Source organism: Centroberyx affinis, unplaced genomic scaffold (genome assembly GCF_046629955.1).
Source record: "Centroberyx affinis isolate AG114_WGS23_722 - 3 ecotype Tasmania unplaced genomic scaffold, CSIRO-AGI_Caff_v1 ptg001494l_1, whole genome shotgun sequence".
Taxonomy (NCBI): domain Eukaryota; kingdom Metazoa; phylum Chordata; class Actinopteri; order Beryciformes; family Berycidae; genus Centroberyx; species Centroberyx affinis.
The window spans coordinates 423,951-444,344 of NW_027279959.1; positions in this window are offsets into that span (position 1 = coordinate 423,951).

A 20,394-nucleotide genomic window follows, 5' to 3' on the forward strand; every position below is an offset into this window, starting at 1 on the left:
TGCTGCATTCATATCATGTCGGATTTATCATAAATACGAGCTGCCAACTGGGAAAAAAAAACGTTCACAGCGGCCTCCTAGTGGTAATTACAAGTAAGACGTGGGAATTTTTTGTGGGCTCCGATATCTCCCAAATGTTGTTAGTGCAGTGGTTCTCAATCCTGGTCCTTGAGTACGATAGTCCTGCTGGTTTTCTATTTTACCTGGTAGTTGATTACATTCGCCTGGTGTCCCAGGTCTCATTCAGCCCTTGATTACACCAGGTGAATGTAATTAACTAGCTGGTAGGATAATACTCAACATCCAGGATTGAGAACCACTGTGTTATTGTGTCAACCCAGGTGGCAAACTGCAGCAAATCCACCAATGTTGACAGCCCAAGATAATAAAAATCAAAATGATCAGTTACAGACACAGTAATACAATCAACTCTACTTATGAAAAGCGAGTAATGTCTGCTGTTGTTTGTTTATGGTTGACTTTCAGTTCATGAATATAAATTATTTGGGATGTAGGCATTCCAACAAGTTAAACACATCTCCAAGTCTCCAGCGAGACGTCATCCCATTCTTTTGCTTCTTCTGATCTGACGGGAATGCGGCATAAACCAGTCCAACCGTATGCCATCTAGAGCCATGTATTGTGTATGCGGGTTTTCATTCCAACCAAAGGCTACATCAGCTGATTTCACTGATTAGCACACCTTCAGTTAGAGAGGAGGAACTAATCAGTGAAATCAGCAAGTGCTGTGTTTGGTTGGAATGAAAACCTGCATACACTTGGCTCTAGATGTCACATGACTGCAGACCACTGGAATAAAAAAATAACAGCAGTTGGAGTCCAGTTTCATAGAGATTGCATGAGTGTATTGCATGTCAGGGTTGATGAAATGGAGTCCACTGCACATGTTGGATAAAGGCCAATTAGGGTTTCAGCATCTCCGGATAGGATTTGATGGAACAGCATTTCATTGCTTTCCACATGACCAAATCTCAAGATATACTGTGCTATAGCCAGGCAGTGGCAGGCGTCTTTTTCATATAGAGCTGAAAAGCAGCAAGAATATGCAATGTACTTTGTGTAATGAGTTAATTTGTTAACACAAGGCAGTACAACAGTTTGCACAGAAATTGTGTGATGCCTCTACATGGAAATCTGTAGAAGCAAGAAGAACAAATGGAGCCAGTCGTGCTGAGAAAGCAGACAAATTAAAGGACAAGTGACTAATGAATTATTTCTAGAGACAGACTGGGGTCAATGTGGCTGCTATATGATACTCTGCGGAGTTAATAGGAACACTTTGCCTAAGTATTAGAAAACTCACGCTCTTTTTTTGCAAATCCCATGACTCTATTGTCTCAGGGCTCAAAAATTCTTTGTTGGCCTGTTAATCTCTTCTCAATCATCTACTTCTCCTAAATGAGGAGGATTTAATAAGTGAAATAAATAAGGGATCAAAGCTTTCTCCTGGCCTGTCTATTTCATGGAAATTAAGAGCAGATTTTCCCCAATATGTTGTACAGTTAATATACACTGAATGTACAAAACATTAGGGACACTTACTCTTTTCATGAGGTACACTGATGAGGTAAATGCAGGTAAAAGCCAATACCTGAGTCTTTGGAAGTTAACATTCGACTTTTGTATTTCAGTACAGGCCAGGCTGCATGGACACAATGATTTTCTGTTAACACTGTGAACACCTAACCTGCAGACAGGGACACATCATTCAGTAAGGATTTATCCATCCCTCTCCCAGGTTTGAATGACGAAAGAATAATCCAACATCAGATAAATGTTTCAGGGGAAAAGCACATTCAGCAGATTACCTCCCCGCACCGTTTGCTGCGAGGAGACAATTGTCTTGGTTGATGCCCTACATTTTAAATTAAATTTCATCAGATAATTTAAACTTTTATCTTGAAGAAATTAGGGGGGTCAGGAAGTTTCTGGCTTGTGACACTTGCTTTTGGGCCATATCTCTGACTGAAAGCAAAGCCAGGCCCTAAAGTGTTAGAAAAAGAGTGGTAATTTATGGGCTAAATGGTTCTTTACTTCTGCTTAAAGAAGCATTGGTGGGTTCATATAGCATCTCATGGTTTCTTATTGGAACACCATGTTCCTCAGTGCAGTGTGATAGTTTTTAAAGTTCCAGTATGGATCTTTTGTCGATCTTGATCTCTTTTTTTCTTATGTTCAAATTTAACTAGAAATCCTATAAATTAATCATGGCAACTAACAGCACTATCAAATGACCAAGCGCATTTATTTGGCATTTCAGCTGTAATAGTCATAGTTATCTTTACTTTGGAGAAACCTGGCAACTTTGTTTACATTCTCCTCACATGTGTTACTCACATTAAAAACAGAAGCACATCATACACTTGTCTATGTTTTCTCAAAAGCTTTACTGGTGTTTAGACTCTTCTTTTCCTCGCCTCGCCCATCAGTCTCCTCCACATTGTCCCTGTCTGCTTCCCCTTTATTGCCTCTGGCTTCATCCATCTTCCACTGACACTGTAATGATCAGTACCAAATTAAAATGTAGACCCAGCAGATAATTGAGTGGACTGAGAGACAAGCCTTTGCTGGACATTATAGATATATTTCATGAAATGTCCTGAGGCAAATTGACACATAACACAGAAAAATCTCTTGCACTAATTTGAATAACTGAATTTCAGTTTATATCTTAACTGTGGCGTTGCAAGTTACAACCGACAAATGGACAGGTGACTCAGTCAAAACATATGTGCTCACAAGTTTGAATGCGCATAACTGTAGCCAATCAGGAATGAGGCCAGGAAGGTGTTTGGCACAAAATGGTTGTATGTGCTAATGCTTATTCACTGTATTTGATATGTTTTGTTTCTTTCATTGTGTGCCCACTGTCTGCCATCTTTGCACTGTACAGCACTTTGGTCAACTACAGTTGTTTTTAAATGTGCTCTACAAATAAACTAAACTGAAACTGAAACTGAAACTTATGTTGTAGTGCAGATCTTTTGCTCTGTGTTGCTGAGTTTCAGCTAGTTGTGGAAGTTATAGAAAAGTCATCAACCAGATCTCTAATTCCAACAGAGTAAGATAACTGTCCTATGGTGTTAAAGCAGTCTATGTATCCGCCTTTTTGAGTGAGTTAAAATCCTGCAACTCACAGTGTTAAGTATCTACCATACTGTCTGTTATGAGTACAAAGTAAAAACAGGTAATAAGCATTTGAATGCAGATCCCTGACTGACTTCTAAAAAGTTAATTTTATTACAGCAGATTTTGAACATGTCATATATTCTCAAAAGGTTATTTTTTAGCACCTTACAGGTTATCTTTGAAACCATTTGAATATGATCCGCTGAAGAAACTTTATGAAGGGGTTCTTAATTAATTGCACCAAACAGATTACTGCTGTGGCACAAGCTAAAAATATCCTTCCTGGTAGAAAATAGAAACATTTTTGTTTAGAGTGTAGATCTCCTTGATGTAATGAATGTCCATGGTCTGCAGATGCCTCACTGACAGACTCACACATCATGAATGTCTATAAAAAATATGGCAGATTTATATCTTAATACCAGCAACTGGAACACAAAAAGCAAAATCAAGCATTTCATGTTTGCAATAATCAAATAAACTTCTGTACAGAGTGCAGTGTTCTACTATGAAGCATTTTTGAATCACTGTACAAGTACATGGTGTCAGTGTCTGAAGAATCAACTCTGAATATTTAATTCAATGAACATCCTGTTTGTACAAAAGATATTCACGCCTGTGACTGCTATGTATCTGGCGTTAGTGGGTCAAGTGAAAAAATGGGCATCGAAGGTTGCGTATCATGTCCTTTTCCAGGACAAGCCTGAGGATGAATCAGCCTGCCGTGAACGCTGGGGAACATTAATACAGTTTTAGGGTATTTTCAGGACGACTGAGAATGAACATGCTCTTTTCCCATCAGGCTGCACTGTCCTCTCTTTGTATGCTATTTTTCCTGTTGATCTCCACTGTAGGCTGTAGAATTAGGGTACAAATTGGTATCATCCCACTGAAAAAGATACAAAAATACACACAGGCAGGTGCACACAAATCACAGACACATAAAAACAGGTTAAAGATGCATATATTGTACATTTGTTACCTGGTCCTACATACAGTAAGGTTTTGCTTCAGCTCCATGCTCCTTTTTTGGAGAACAATGAGGTTAAAATGCAGGTTGTAAACTTTAATTTGAGGATATTTCCACACATAACTACAGAGCTAACCCCAATTTAAAGCATTTGGACAGACTGATATTATATTCAGTAAAATCCTAATATTTAATATGCTGTCAATACTTCATGCTGTGTAAGAGCATCTAAATGTCTGAAACCATAAACACAGCCAGACTCTTCATTAATTATTGGCTAGTCCTCTATCTGTCCTTTTGAATTTAAATCTGTCAAAATTCAGCTGTAATTCCCCTTGGCTCTAAATCACACTGAGGCAGTACACAGTACTGTTTGGACGAATGAGAAAAAAGTAAAAAAGGATCTGAGGTATCAAGCCAATTGCTGGTTGATCATGCTACTACAGAGTACCCTGTGCAAAAGGGTTGATTTTTAATTTTCCCACGTTTTAAGTAAACAGAGAGGGTGAACTTTTATTTTTTCCCATTCAACTTTTTCATTGACTTCCATAATAAGGTTACAGGAGAGAAAGTATACTGTAAGTGCACTGTACGTGTTTTCAGATAGGATGATAATTTATTTTTTCTTTGAAACTCTTCTTTGAAATTGTTATTCTTATTAATTTGTATTTTGTATGTATGATTCTTATTAATTTCTATTGTTTATTAATGGACTAGTATAAGACTTCCTGGCAAAATGTAAAATTGGAACAATTTTTTAAAAGAAAATATATTCAAAATATTTAAAATTGTACTCTGTGAGAGTCTTGTTTTTTTTAATTTATTTTTTTTATTTTGGCGATTTCTTTGGTGATAAGCAGTCATTGCTGTGGTGTTTTTGCACAAGACTTCCCAGAGTTCACTTCACAGTCAAATAGTGTGGCAAGTGTTGTGCCAAAATTTGTATTCCAGAAAAAAAGTGTTTCCCTGGCAGTGTGACCTCCATCTGTCCCTGGTGTGTGTTGCTGTTTTGTCACTGCACAAGGAAATTATGTTGAGGAGGAAATGTGCTTAATATAACAAGTACACTGTTATTTAGCTTGACAACTTCCCTGTAAAACCAATGGACACTTGTGGTTTGAGATCCAAACAAGTGTGATCTCCATTCATTATAAGGCAACTAGGTATGTTTCTTTGGGAAGGAATTTAGGCCTACTTTCATTCTTTGCAATCCAGTGAAATGTTTTTAGAATGTCCTCAAAAATAAAATGAAAAATGAAATTGAAGCAAACGTAAACACGTTTATTAGGAGAAAAAAAACGTTTCTTTTTTTAGCTGTTTTCTCTGAGCTGATGTTTACAACATATTCTGAGGTCTGTTATTTTAAAATAACAGAAACCAATCAGAATCAGAGTATTCTGATTGGCCAATCAGAATTGAGTATTCAACAAAGCGGCGCAATAAGTTATTTTAACAACCCTGATGAAATGGCTTATATGCAATTCTGCTGTTTGACCACAAGAGGGAAACCTTCTCCTACTAAATGTGATAGAGCTCTTTCTTTCTTTCTTTCTTTCTTTCTTTCTTTCCTTCATAATTCAAGCTAACAACAGTTTGAAAATGCCTGACACTGTGGGACTACTGGTATTTTTTATGTGAACATATGGAACTACTTGGATCACTCTTTATGTAATCTCTGTGCTAAAACTCAATGGTAAAACAATTAAACGCCTAAACCCAAAAACAAAACCAGAGAGCAGAGAGCAGACTCTTCTATCTTCTATCACAATTTATCAAATAATTAGCCTACTATAAAAATATTTTGGAGCACAATCAAAAATATGATCAAATGCTTTGTAAAATCATTGAATGCTTGATTAATTGAACATTAAGTGAGGAGTTCATGTAGATCTAATTTTGGCTTAGTTTGACGAAATAAATGTTGACAGAGTGAAAAGATAAGTAATGGATGGAATTATTTGTTATATATATTTATGTATTTTTAACTATTTGTTGTATACTTGATGAACACCTTCTGTGTGATAATATAGTATAGTGTCCGAGAGAATAAGCTTCACAGGTTTCATTATTCTGTGTGAGATGTGCTCATAACAAACTCAAGTTTGTCTTTATGGTCCGTCCTCAGACTACTACCACTAACCTGAGTCTGTAATCACGTCAGTTGTAATCAAGCCAGGAAACTGGAATTACCTGGAAAGTTTGATAAGATGTGCTGTGCGTGTTTTGCCTCTCCCATCTTAATACCTCTTGGAGATACATGTTTATTTTATGAGCTGGGCAAAAGAGTGGGAGAAATTCAGGAGGCATACAATGGAAAATAACAATGTATTTTTGTGGCATATTTTATCTACAGTGGCCTATGCAACTATTGAAAACAAATGTTTTCCCTTTGCAGGGATTATTCGATTTTTTCAGTGAAATGTATGACACTTTTGCAAGCATACTGTATGTACTACATCACACATCATACTAACTGTGACTGTACACCTCATATTTTATGAAATTTTAGAGATGTTGCCATGCAAATAGAGCCTGCCTTCTTACTACTTTGAGTGGGGATCAGACAAAATCACTGTAGTAGACAGTAATTCACATAAAAAAACTATTAATGTAATACAACAGGAAGTTTTTCTGGAATTTCCCTTGACTAAAGGCAAGCTAAGGATTATCCTGTTGCGTCCCATTAATATTAGAATGGTTGATGATACCAACTAGAATATGAGACAAGAGATGATGGATATGTAGCAGAAGTAAATTAGTCTTTGTCTCTCTTTGTTTTCTTCTAAACTGTGGGTGAAATGACCATGGGTGTAAGAGTGTGTATGCAGACGGTCTGTGGTTTGTCCTTGCACAGGGCGCTGGAAGGTGATTTGGTTTATAAATGATCATGCCCGGTCTGCTTTGCTGCTCCCGAAAGCAGTTTGTTCTAATGGTTTCCTCTGAATGGACTGCAGCCATGAAGCTTTGCATCGCAATGCAGGAAGTTGCTGAGGCAGTCATGCTGTGCAGTTTCACTCAGCTCCGGTATCGCTCATATGCCATTAGGCTCATTAATAGACCCATTTCGAATAATCACAAAGGTGGACCTCTCAGCGGGGGCATTTCATTATGATTGCTGGCACAGTAAAATAGACGATATAGACGGAACCACTGATTAAAATGTTTATGGAGAATGGTGAGTATTACTGAGAAATAGTCTTTTTTGCGAGGAGAGCAGCTTCAGTATTGTTGACCCTTGGGCGTCCAAAAACCCGTTCTCATTTTTTTTAGAATAAGAACACAAACATAACATTAACACAATTATGCAAACAACTTCATAACACTCAGTTTTAATGTCTTTCCGGATCTTAGCAAACATCCAGCATGACTAAGTGAGGAGCAGGTTAAAGGTTGAAATGCCTGCCTTTCATGGGCCGCGATGCTTTTATGACTTTGTCTACACAGACTTCTGTGTAGCTCATACATAAACCTTTACTCCTGATGGAATTTAAATTATTGATTAATTACCAAATTGCAAGTGTGTTGATTTATTCAGGTGATTCACAGTAACATGAGGCTGAGTTTGCCTGATCATCACCAAGAATGCCTGGTTTCTGTTGACCTAAAGCCACCGGTCCTCTCTCTCACTCCCACAAACCACCTTATCTGAGCCAAACCCTTTATGGACCATCATCTTGTAATCCTGCCCCTTTACTGCTCTCGCTGTGTGCTGCTGTCAAGGATAAGGCAATTAGCTTATCATAAAGACATGATTTATAAAACCTGGATGCAACAAGGGCATCTCAGTGATTCAGACACTCTTTGATATCTTCCAAAGCGGCGGCGGTTGCTTCAGCGCAGGTTGCTCTCTTCAAAACACTTCTCACAAGCCCCTCACATACAAAGATGTAATGTGATACAAGCTTCTGCAAGACTTTCCTTCAGCAGATTTTTTTATTGATCGTCTTGTCACCAACAAGTCAAACACCAACCTAGCACGTTCATTCCCCCATCCTCTCTGTCCACCTGAGAGAGCTGTGTAAAGAGAGAGGAGAGAGAGAGCTTGGTACTTGTCTCAGCTCTCCTTCGTCTTATCTCAGATCATATCCCAGCAGTGAATGCATGTGATGTTGGGCAATAGGGCCATAAAGCAGGGCAACTCTTTATGAGAGGCACTGTGAAACTCCAGTTTCACTGAGCGGCTCTGTGGCTGCAAGGCGGCTTCTGCACTGCCAGACATATCCATTTCCATATTGTTTAGCCTCATATTCTGTTTTAAAATCCATTTTAAAAAGCCTGAAAAATTCTGCCAGTGGGGAGTGATAATTCTACTTTTTCCAATGTAGTGTTGCTTGTTTCAGCTACTGTCAGTATCTTGAAACAAGGCAGAATGAGGAAGTGTCATCAAGAAAATGTCAGTTGATTCAAGAAAATTATTGTTGATTTGCATTGGAAACAAGTGAAATTATTTCACTCGACTGGCAGTTTTTCCCCCATTTGTTTTAAGAGGAAAAAAATAGGTTTAAGATATTTTTTTGCAGTGTGGAGGTGCTGTGAGCTGCAGCTCAGCTACTGATGTATGTTTGATTTTATTAAAAAATGTTTCAGGACTAAAGTAGAAACAGAGGGGCTAAATTCTTGCTCACAAGGCAACAGAGGTGTAGGTAAGAGGTATTGATTGGTGGGGTATAGATTGCCCTTAAAGCATTTTAAAGCTGTTATAAAACTGGCTTTTTATTTGATTGCTTACCTTAGTTGGCCCTGACTCTCCTCAAGGTCTGTTTGAGTACCTAGCAAAAAGCAAGAAGACGTGGAAGGGTGTTGGGGGGGTCAGGGGTGGGGTGAAGGGGGTAGGGTGGGGGTGGTGGTGGGTGGGAGAGCTGGGACAGAGGGGGTCATGCAGGGGGTTGGGGGGAGGTGTGTGTGTGTTTGGGGGGGTGTCACACAGGTAGGGGATACTGATACAGGCGGTGGGACTGTGCAGTCACCATGTCTCAATCTACAAACCGACCCTGCATGACTAGTCTTGGGCATCAGCTAATGGCCCCCAATTACAGTTTCTCTGTCCTCCAGAAAGCAGCCAGTGTGGCGTGACTCAGTCAAATGACTCTCCCTCACAACTGCAACACGAAGAATGAGGATGTTTAGAAAGAAAGAACGCTCAATTTCAGGTTATTTTTATGTTACAGTTGCCGTGCTAAAGTGTGTTTGACGCACTGATCCTTACCTGAGTCTTTTCTGCTCACTTAAACCTCACTGACTTGTGTTTGGTCCTATAGAGAGCAGTGAGAAATATCAGTATGCATTTAGCCTGTGTTGAAATGTAGATGGAGCAAGACTAAAACAATGAGGAGTTGGATCTGAGGGTGGGAAAAGAGTAGGGAGAGGGGCCGAGGTGGAAAGGTCAAACTGATGTTTCACCGTGAAGCCAGAGAGGGACATTTTTTCCGACAGGATGCCTCCTGTGGTCGGGGTTAATGTGGTGTTAGAGGGACAGAGATGTGCGGATGAATTAATTTAAGGGATGAGCAGAGGAGCGTGGAGACAGAGGGCCAGAGTCCACTCCGGAGCAGAGGGGGTGGGTTTGGAAAATGGGTTTCTGGACATTGGTTCTTGGCAGATCGGCTGGTACCATGTCCGTCCTCTTTATTGTCAGTTCAGTCTGCCTGAACCCTGACTACACAGTGATCGTCACTGGATTGAATGCTTCACAAGGTTCATTGCCAATTTTTAAAAAAAAAGGGACATTGTAAGAATATGTAACTAACAGAGAGGCGACAGGCATAGGTACTCATTGCCTTGGAATAAAAACATTTGCTACTTGCAGACCTATTTGACACCGCATTTTTCATTTCCTAGTGGCCTAATGACATTATGAGCAAGACCCTCAAATCTTAACTTGCCGAGTGCCTTTGGTATTATGGAGACATGATGTGATATGGCAATTGAGATTGTTCAAGCATCGATTCTCTAGTCTAGGTTTTCAAAATTAACCACCTCTGAATGGTTTGTATGTGTTTATGCAAAGTAAATGATGTGTCTATTGCAGACTGCTTAGTCAATTTAGATCAGAAATAATTTTACTCAACTTATATTTGAATAATCCTGTTTTGTGTCATAAGAGAGCAAGATACTAAAGGGTGATTTAAGTCAACTTTTCAGAGGTTTATCGGAATGAAGAGTCATGTCCGGTGACCACAGAGAAGGCAACTGTAGGTGCTTTAAGCAATCAAATGGGGACAAGACAGACGCCATGGTTGATTGAGTGTGAAGCTTTTCTCTTTACTCATGAAATAATAGATAACTTGGGTTCCACATTAGGTGGCACAGGGCCAGATTCTTAATTGTACAAGTCAGAAACTAAGCAAAGTAGATTCAGAGGAGCTCTTGTGAGACCTTTCTTATCAAAGTCCATGTTTACAGTAAAAATATGCCATTAACTTACAGGAAGAACAGGAGCGTATTGTGACAAGTTAGCAGTTGTCATCAAAATGTTGTGTTGGGCTATTTGTGTCATGAGTAGATGAGCCACTGGTCATTCTTGATAAACTTTATGTCTGCATTATGTGTCAGTATTTTCTGCTTCTTGAACAAACACATTTATTTGTAGTTAAGAGTTTTCCTTTTTAGAAACACATTTATTTGTAGTTAAGAGTTTTCCTTTTCCGAAACACACTCATTTGTAGGCTAGTTAGGAGTTTTCTTTTTCAGTTTACTGTTAAATGTATCCAGTCTAGTTGGATCCATATATAATTTTATCTCTTTGTCCCATATCAGACTTCCAAACACAGGATGAGTTGGGCTACTGTAGAGCTCTTGACAATGATCCCATTTAGTTCCCTCACAGAGGAGCCACACCAACATCGATTGGTGTATGAGGTAAAAGGAAATGTGCTGATTCCTTGCACACTTGGTTACACATTAACTGTTAACAAAAAAAAAAGAAATAAAAAGAGCTTATAGACCTGGATAGATAACCTGCTACTGCGTCTGACAGACCAGGCAAATAAATTGCTGACAGAAAAAATAATCTTGACACTAAAGGTCATTGTAGCTACTGTCACATTTTCGAGTTATTGGTATGTTTATGGCCAAAATAAAAGTCTTCTGGATGGTTTTAAGGGTGCAGAGATTTTGCTCATGAGATTAAGTTTCTTTAAATCTCCTGGAAATTGTTCAAAGGGAAAAAAAATATTTAAAATAGCAATGTAAAATTCCACCTTTAATTGATGTGTTTGTGAATTTAGATTCCTTCCTTAACAGGTCAGAAGTTCTGTTCATACTTACCATGACTATCTTATGCATAATACAGAAATGGATGTATTGCTATTGTCTTTTTTTGCTGCATTATTATAATAATATTATGCATCTGTAGTTTTCATTTAAATGTGTAGAACAGTATAACCAATTATGGTAAAAAAAAAAAAAAGGCCTACAATATATGAACATATGATCATAAATGTGACACATTGTTTTGATAGAGTAAATGGCATAATAAAAATGAATACAGATCTGTGTGTGTGTGCGCACACATGCATGCATGAGTGTGCATGTGTATGCTTGTTGTGTGTTTGTGTTAGCACTGTGTGTTTCTGTTTGTGTGTGTGTGTGTATGTGTGTGTGTGTGTGCCTGTACACGCACTTCTACACCAGTGTTTGTTCTGCAGGGTTTCAGTCAGAACATTCCACCTCTCATGGCTGCTAATGGCGGGTGTGCATGCTTCTGCATTAATAAGGGTGCTGTGAACCCAGCTTTAATCGCAGAGGAAGCCGAGCAGGTAATTACTTTTGAATCTGTAATTGCGGAGACAAGGAGAAAGAAAAACACCAGGCAGGGAGGCAGGCAGCTTGTGGCAGCCATGGAGGCAGATCAAAATCACATGAACCGCTGAGTCCTGGGTACACCTTGCCCCAAGATGTCCTACTGAGCCAGTGAAGAGCATCATGCATGATGATACTCAGAGGTTCATGTGACTCTCATGGGCCAGTCTGATCACTGCCTGATCAATACAAGAGTGAGATCTGCAGTACAAAATACATTTAAGCTGGTGTTTGTGGTAAATGACAGTGGTTTGTTTTTTGAAGAGAGAAGAGATTTTGTTGGAATTTTTATTATAGTCAATTCTGGTAGAGTATACACTGTATTTCTTTCTTCCAACAGTTAGTTGGTTTATGCAAACTGGAAAACACAGAAAACTAATCCCATGCAATATTCTGACCAAACATTCTTTTTTTCAAATGTAAAATGTATCTTTGAGTGTGTTTCAGTGTTTGTTGTTGCCTTATTGCATAAATCCAAAATCTGCATGACTCCAGATTACAAAGATTTTTTTCCCACAAAGCATTACAAGGAATTTTCAAAGCATATGGATGTTAACTAGGACAGAGTAAATAGCTGATAACCACACTCACATTTCCAAATGCATTGCAAAATAAAGAGATTTGTTATCACGCCATAATTTATTACAAACTCTTCCTTGTAGACGTGTGTTTGACTACCCATTGAGTCCAGGAGCTAATGGCTCGGCTCTGATTTGCCCTCCTTTCATAAAACATGTTTATGTTCAGTTTTTTTTTTCTCTCAGTAGATTTATCACTAACGGACACACCTTGCATCGTCCTGGTGCACAGTTTGTCCGATCAAAATGAGGTCAAGGGTGATATTCTGTATGTGTTTGTATGTGTGTGTGCATGTGTGTGCAGGCGTGTTTGTGAGCATGGGTATGTATGTGTTTTTGCATGTGTGTGCATGAGTTTGAATGTGCTAACTTGAAAGCTCATCTCCTGTTCAGTGGCCTCACCTGCATGCTGTAACTGCAGCTGTTCATCCCATCGTTCACTAGGTGGCAGCAGTGAGTTCAACAAGCAGCTAAGTGGAAAGCTAGCATCAGCCTCACAGACTGTAGCCTACCTTCTGGCACTTGACATTAAACAAAAGCAGCCCTATGTGTGTATGGTTACACCATAGGACTATGCATATTGAACCACCGGTATGGAACCGGCAAACAGCATCATGGAGCTCAAGAGCCAGTGTCCGAGTCATGCAAATCTCTTCAGAGTCCACCAGTTTATCGTCATTAATAGATAACTAGGGAATAAGTGTGGTTTCTCTGTCCAGGCAGATGGAACATCTTCATACTTTGCACAATGTTGGAAACAGTTGTATATTCAGGAAGAACTGCAGGTTGCTGGAAGTAACTGTTCAAATGTTTTCATCTTTATATTATGCCTCTCCTAAAGAAAACCCCCAAAAAACAATAATTTCAGATAACTAAACAACACAATCCCAAAGCTCTGATGCACCAGTTCCTTCTTTCCACTGGGAGAACAGGATCTAAAAATGGTTTGGTTGAGACAGTAAGCCTTAAACAGCTTTGCTCTACTTTAATGAAAACATGGAAAGCACACATTTTGAGTGGGAGTTGGCTCCACCAAATGTGTGAAATCAACTAAAGGAGTTTCCTCCATGTCTTTCTGTTCAAGTCATCCATGGTAAACAGCAGACCGGAGCAAATCTGATACATTTATCTAATCTGGCTTTTCACTAGCATTGGTGACAGCACCTCTTGTTTAACCTTAAAAAAGATGTGTGGTCGTCCTGCTGGTGGACTGCACACTTACCTTGAAGTTTTCTTTTCATGCCTCAATGTGCCCATGTGTGCTTTTTGGCTCATTTATTTCCACTGAGTCAGTCTGTTTGACTGCTACGCCGCTATTAACCTCTATGCTGATCCTGATTAATTGGCCAGTGTTAGTGGCCAAGAAATTGTTTCTAAAAGCTTGTTGAAAGTGTTACTCCAAATCCAAATAAATGTGATAAATAAAGAATTAGAGTCAATATTAGTGGGGACCAGACATTTAAGCACTGGCATACATTTCAGTACGAGGCATCTTGGCTTGAACAAGGCTAACATAAATTTCAGTGAAAGGTGATTATATCTACATGGTTTTAATATTGGCATTTAGCAATCAATATGGAAAAAGTGAGATGCAAAACCTGCCAAGGAACTTTGCATTCTTATCTAGAATTTCTTTCCCTATTTTTTGCACAAACCCCTTTGTTGTTTATTATTATTCCTGTAATATTCCTACATAGACTTATTGTATATTTGTGGTAGCCTTCTCAGTATGGCGTTAATAGGAACCTTATCTTGCTTTACGCTATTTTAAAAAAAAAAATCTCCCATGGTATTATGTTAACAGGATTTTCTATGGTATAATTTTTGACCTATAGAAGCTGCATTTAGCTGATATTTTTAAATTTTGCTGTGATAATGTCCATTGAATCATTCTAAAACAGTATTATAGGATTTCTGTAGTTCTTTTTGATAACGGTCCTGTTGTAATTGTGACATGAGATGACCAGCCGTGTTGTGTTTTTACCTGATGCCATAGAGATAGTGCCTTGCCCCCCTTATACCCTGACAAAGTGGCTGTTGCTTCAATCCCTGAGTCAATATTGACCAGCAGCCAGCAGGCCGGAGCAACAGCAGCAGCAGCAGCAGCAGCAGCAGCAGCAGCAGCTTGGTCGCAGCTGGGGACGATGAAGACAACTACAGCGAGGGCACAGCCAGCAGGTTCACTGGCTGCTCATGAGATCACCAATCAGACACACACACACATATACACACCACATGCATACACACACTTCTGAAAACATGACATCAGTACACTTATCACCTATTCATCCTCACCTGTGGGATCATGAGGCCTCGATGTGCTGTAAAATACATGTTTATGTATCAGTAATCAAAATGGAACTGTGATATTAATTACACATATTCAGTTCAAGGTGCATAAGAACAAGGATAAAAACATGAATACACCAAAATAGGTAAAACATAGCACAAGATGCAAGAGTCAGTAACTAAAACCATCTTTGTTCATCCACAGAAGAGCAATGGACTTCTGTCTATCCAGTTAAATACATTAACCAGAGTTAAACACTTTAGTGGCACGGGAAATATGAAAGTGTTCCTCACAATGTTAGATTTGCCAGGTTTGGGAAGTCCAGAAGCTTCTATAGGAGGCTCAACAGGGTGATGGTGGCGGCAACGACCCTGATGGTTCTGTAAGCCAGTGTTTCTCAACCTCAGGGGGTCGTGAGCTAAATTGGGGGGGGGGGTGTCACAGGAAAAAGGCATATTTCTGATATATAACTTTATCATCATGTCAATTTCTCTTATTTTTATCAAATTTGTGCTTTTTTCTTGTGAAGTACTGCATAGTTTTCAGCCTCTAGGCCTCTACTGATAATGAATCAAATAAAACGACCTGACAAGGGAAAATCATTCCTTGGTTGAGCTCTGCACGCTTTTGTGATTGAGAACCACTGCTGTAAGCGAACTACAGAGGGTCCAGTAAGTCCTCCACAGTTTCTCAAAACCTTCATAACAAGAAAGGTAAAGGGAGACCTTGGGAGTGTTTTTTTGCCACCGGTACAATAGTGGACTGTTTCCATGCCCTAATGATGCTGGGAAGCCCCTGTCTTGTCTCTGCTGTTTGAAAAGACTAGGCTCAGTCTGACAGGATGCATCAGCGGTACTGGGATGTAGCTGTGGGCGGCCTGACTCAGCCAGCGCCGGGAGTAGCCGACCCTTGACTGTTGGGGAGAGGGGGCGGATGATGCAAGGGGTCGCCCTGCCCTGCCGAGCCGAGTAGCCTAACACTGCTGCACAGTATTGCCTCTCATGTCTAAGTCTTTGTAGGCTTCACAGGAGAGAAGATCACTTTATCTAGTAGTGTGTCTCTGTTGGTGTTTCATACCAGCTGCTTTGTCCTTGGTGTGAAAATAAAAAATATATTATGCAAGAGAGACTTTAAGGAGAAATCAAACAATACAGGGAAGGAGATCAGTTCGCCATGCAGCTAAAACAAGCTGTGCAACCTCAAAGCTGCTATGATCTGACGTGATTTAACAAAGGAAAAGAGGAGGAAAAGCTCAGTCCCTGACTGCACACACACCTTGTGCAGTCATGAGAGCAAACACGGCCCGGAGACTTTCAAGTCTTGGGCCCGGCTCAAGAAAAGTCCACGGAAACACAGACACACACACACACACACACACCCTCGCTCCAGTGCATGTTGACAGAGCCAACACTGTCCCAGTGAGACAGGCCCCCGAGGGCCACAGACTGGCAGCCCGGCCTCCCTCACTCTCCCAGGACAGGATCATCCACAGGTCATGTTTATGAATTGGGAGGAGTGTATGGATGCCAGCGTTTTTCATCACTTTCCTCTTCCTTATCCTTGTATGTATCAGTTGTGTTGCAAGCAAAATGTTCTCTCTCTCTCTCTCTCTCTCTCTCTCTCACTTTCTCTCTCTGTCTGTATTTTATGTATTCTTGTACAGCCATCTTCCTGTGATTCATGGGAACGGCGATGAACTTTCATTGCTTTGATAGAGATCAAAGCTTCTATTCCATCCAATGAAGAGAAACTGTGATGCAATCAAAGCACTTTTGGAATTAGTCTGACCACTGATGGATTTATGGCGGACAACCTTACAGGCCGACCTGAAAACAACGACTGATTATCATCAAATTGACTGGGGATTTGCATGATTAATGACAGCTTTATCTGAGCTTCAGGTAGTTGACAAGAATAGATGGAAATGGGGATCTTTACACTACTGCTCTTATCTTTTATTTTTATAATCTACTGTAGGTTCTCCATGGCGGATTGATTTTTTTTTTCTTACTGACACTTCCTGGTTTGACAAACAAAACAATATGACTTGCCAAGTCAACAGTGACATTTTTCTTCACAGATCACAGACATTACAAACTGTGCCAAAGCAGACAAAACACACCTTTGTGTCCCTCCTTAGTTTAGATATGAGAGATTGTTCTCTTTGATTTGTCCTACTAGGAACTTTAGTGACGCAAGATATGTCCAAGTCAGTCAAAACTTACAGAAAGTAGACTAAATTCATTCAGGATTCTGCCATGTCATTGCATTTACAGTATGGGGCCAGTGCAGAGGGTCTGATAGCACAGCAAAAGGCACGATTTGACGATAAACAGCCGCATCGAGTCCCTTGGAAGGAGAGATGAGCGGTCGGAGAGTTCAAGTTGAGGGTAAGGTCCGGCTCAGTCGGTGGAACGGGACATGGCCGCTGGTTCCTGAATCTCACGCACATGCCATGCAGCCCTTGCCCTTTCCAGTCGGTTTCAAAATGTTCCGCTCTGTGCGCCGACAGGGGTGTGGGGTGAGGAGCGAAAAGGTTGTGAGAGGTCAGTGAAGACACCAATGGCAGCCGATCACCCTTGGGTCACCACCTGTACTCACAGTACCTCCCAGGAACTCTTGACTCATAGCTTTAAGATGACAGAAAACAGGCCTAGACCGGCTGGATCCAACTTCTCAGTGTGATCCTCCTATCCTTTGATGAAAAAGGATAAGTACATGTTCATCCACTCCATTATAGATATATATATACATATATATATATACAGTATATGTACAAAATTGGTGGTATAATGTATTCAGTATTGAACTAATAACTTAGCTTTAACAAATGGGTAGTCACTCAGTCATTACCTTTTTCCTCACTTTGCTGTTTCAGTGTGAGGATTTTCTATATTCCACACATTCCACTTTGTCATGATCTGATTTTATCCAGGAGGTTTTCTTATCAGGCGATACTGAGTGATTCACTCTTATGACTTCCAGTCTCCAAGTGAAGAAACAATGGGGACATGACATGTTTATCAAAGTACAGCACACTATCTCATAGCTGTAATTTACATCTGAATGGCAGAAAGGCTGCACCAAGTGCATAAAAAGGCAGGAGGGTAAACAAGGCAAAGGACTGTTGTGTTTTCCTGTTGTGTAAAACAATTCAAAGTTGGTGTTGTAAGATAAACTCCAACTATATTCTATGCTGTCTTTGCACCAATTTAATGTGTCTCCTATCTGCTCCGCATTTTCAACTGTGGATAGAGACCAAAAGAAAAACTGGACACCTGGGCTCTGCCATGAGATTTGCATAAATTTCGGTGGTCCTAATTTGCTTCATCTGAACTTAATTTCAATATTCTACTGGTCAGTCTAACAGTCAGTGACTAAGGACAGTCGGTCCATGTATCTTCCAGACCTCACAGTTTATGAATCATATAGCTGTTGCGCTGCTGCGGTGCCTGAGGTGGCAGCAGGCGGATGCTCCCTGTCCTTGTTGCTCAACCGTTCCTGTGTGTCACTAACTTGTGTGAGAATGCAGTGGGCCGTCCATGTTCCTCGCCACGCTCCAGCACACAGGCCGCTTTCACAACAGGCATGATGGTCTGTGTACTGGATAAACTGTTTTTGACATTTGTTATTATTTGTTGTTAATGGATGACAGATTTAAATGGAGCCATGTGAAAGCGCCCGGATATATACATCCAAGCTTTTTTCATCCGGTGTAGAGTTCATCCTCTTTACTGTTATCCAAACTTCAAAGTTTTGTGTGGTTTTTTTTTTTTTTAACTGTATGTCTGTTAATACAAACGTTACTTGTTTTATGTGTTATTATCTCTCAGAGAAATGGTTAAAATGGCTTTCCTGAAACATAATCTCTAATATTTCTGGGTTTATGCTCATGAGTTTTCAGTTGAATTTTGACAACAGTGTAACTAACACCAGTATCTTAGTTTGCATTGTTACAATTTATTAACACATCAATTACAGCAAACCCATTAAAAACTTAATTTGTTGCTTTTAAATTAGGCTTCATTACAGGTACATGAAAGCATGTTTTCACTCATTTACTACCTAACTTAATATGTCTTGAGTTTCAAACCCATCTAACATTTACATTAATCCTCCTTTTGCTGTTGTCTGGAAAGGTTTACTGGCAGACAACAAATGGCCTATTTATTCTGTTATTAAGAAAATCAATCAGTTTCTTTTGGGCCCTAAAAACTAACAATTGAGTCATTAACTTGTCACTGGAGAAGACGGAACTGCAGACAGACTGTAATTTATCTGTTTCCACTGGGTTATTAACGTTACCCACATCACACACAGGCTGGCACTTTACACCAGTGCGAAGGGCAGGTAAGGTGTGCATCTCAGGGAAACTTTATACACATACAACAATAGCAGAGATAAGACAGCGGATCGATTGAGTTGCACTAATGACACCCAAAGCGCCACACTTGTATAGATGAGAGGCCGCAGACTGTGAAAGGTACAATAATAAAAAAAAAAGAAGATATTTCTCAACAGAAGAAAAAGGCTCTAAACAGTACTGTAATGAAAAATCACTGTAATCAAATCATTAGAATAATCCTATAATATTCCTATCGGGACTTCGTGCGTATCTGACACTCAACTTTATGGTGTTTTAGATCTCCTATGATACCACTATAATATTCCAATTAGGACTTTTTTTTAGTTCGTATGGGTGGTATTTGTATAATATCCTTATAGATGTTATATTACTATGTTATTATTGTTCTATTTCACAAGGATCAGGGTTATAAATCCAATATAGACCTATAAGCCTACTGACAACATCAGTTATGAAAGTTTTACTGCATCGCTCATGAATACGGGCCGTAGTACCAATAAGTTTAGGGCTGCCTATTACTAATGATCAACCACATTGATACTACACTGGAAGTTTACACAGCTGACCAATAATTGGCCAAACATTTTGTTGTAGGCGACCATACATGTGCACAGAAGGGACCTTATTTGTAAGTTTACTAGCCTATACTTATACGACTGGGCTTGTTTCGCTTTTTAAAGTCAGAGGACGACGAATGAGCAGCTAAAACATGTTGCTGCACCTGCTGGTTTGACTCTTGTGCATCCAGGGATGTTCCGTATAGTGGAGGGTAAACCCACCTAAACTCACCTTTACTCAGCTTTTTATGTGCGGAATATTGACCTAAATAAATCTTGAGGGTGTAGCTGTATTATAATAAGTTAGTTTTGTAAGCTGTAGCCTACTATGTAAGTAAGTATGCACATTTTGAAGATAGATTATTTCACGCTATTTAACGCTTTTCTGAAAATGTAGACCTAATTTATTTTTGTCTATATTGGTGGTTGTATCTGCCTTATAATGACCAGCGACAGGAGATTGTAGTTTTCCCACCTGTTATGTACTGTTACTTCACTCATCTAGATTATCTTGATATTTTCATTATTTCCTAGATGCTAGATACTTGTCATTCAGCGAAAAAAATAAAAATAGGCATACATGAAAATAGATGCCTGATATAGGTTAGGTTACATTTATCCCAATTAGCGTGTAAAAAAAAAAAAGTTAAAATAGACACAGTTCTATCTGGTTTCATAACATG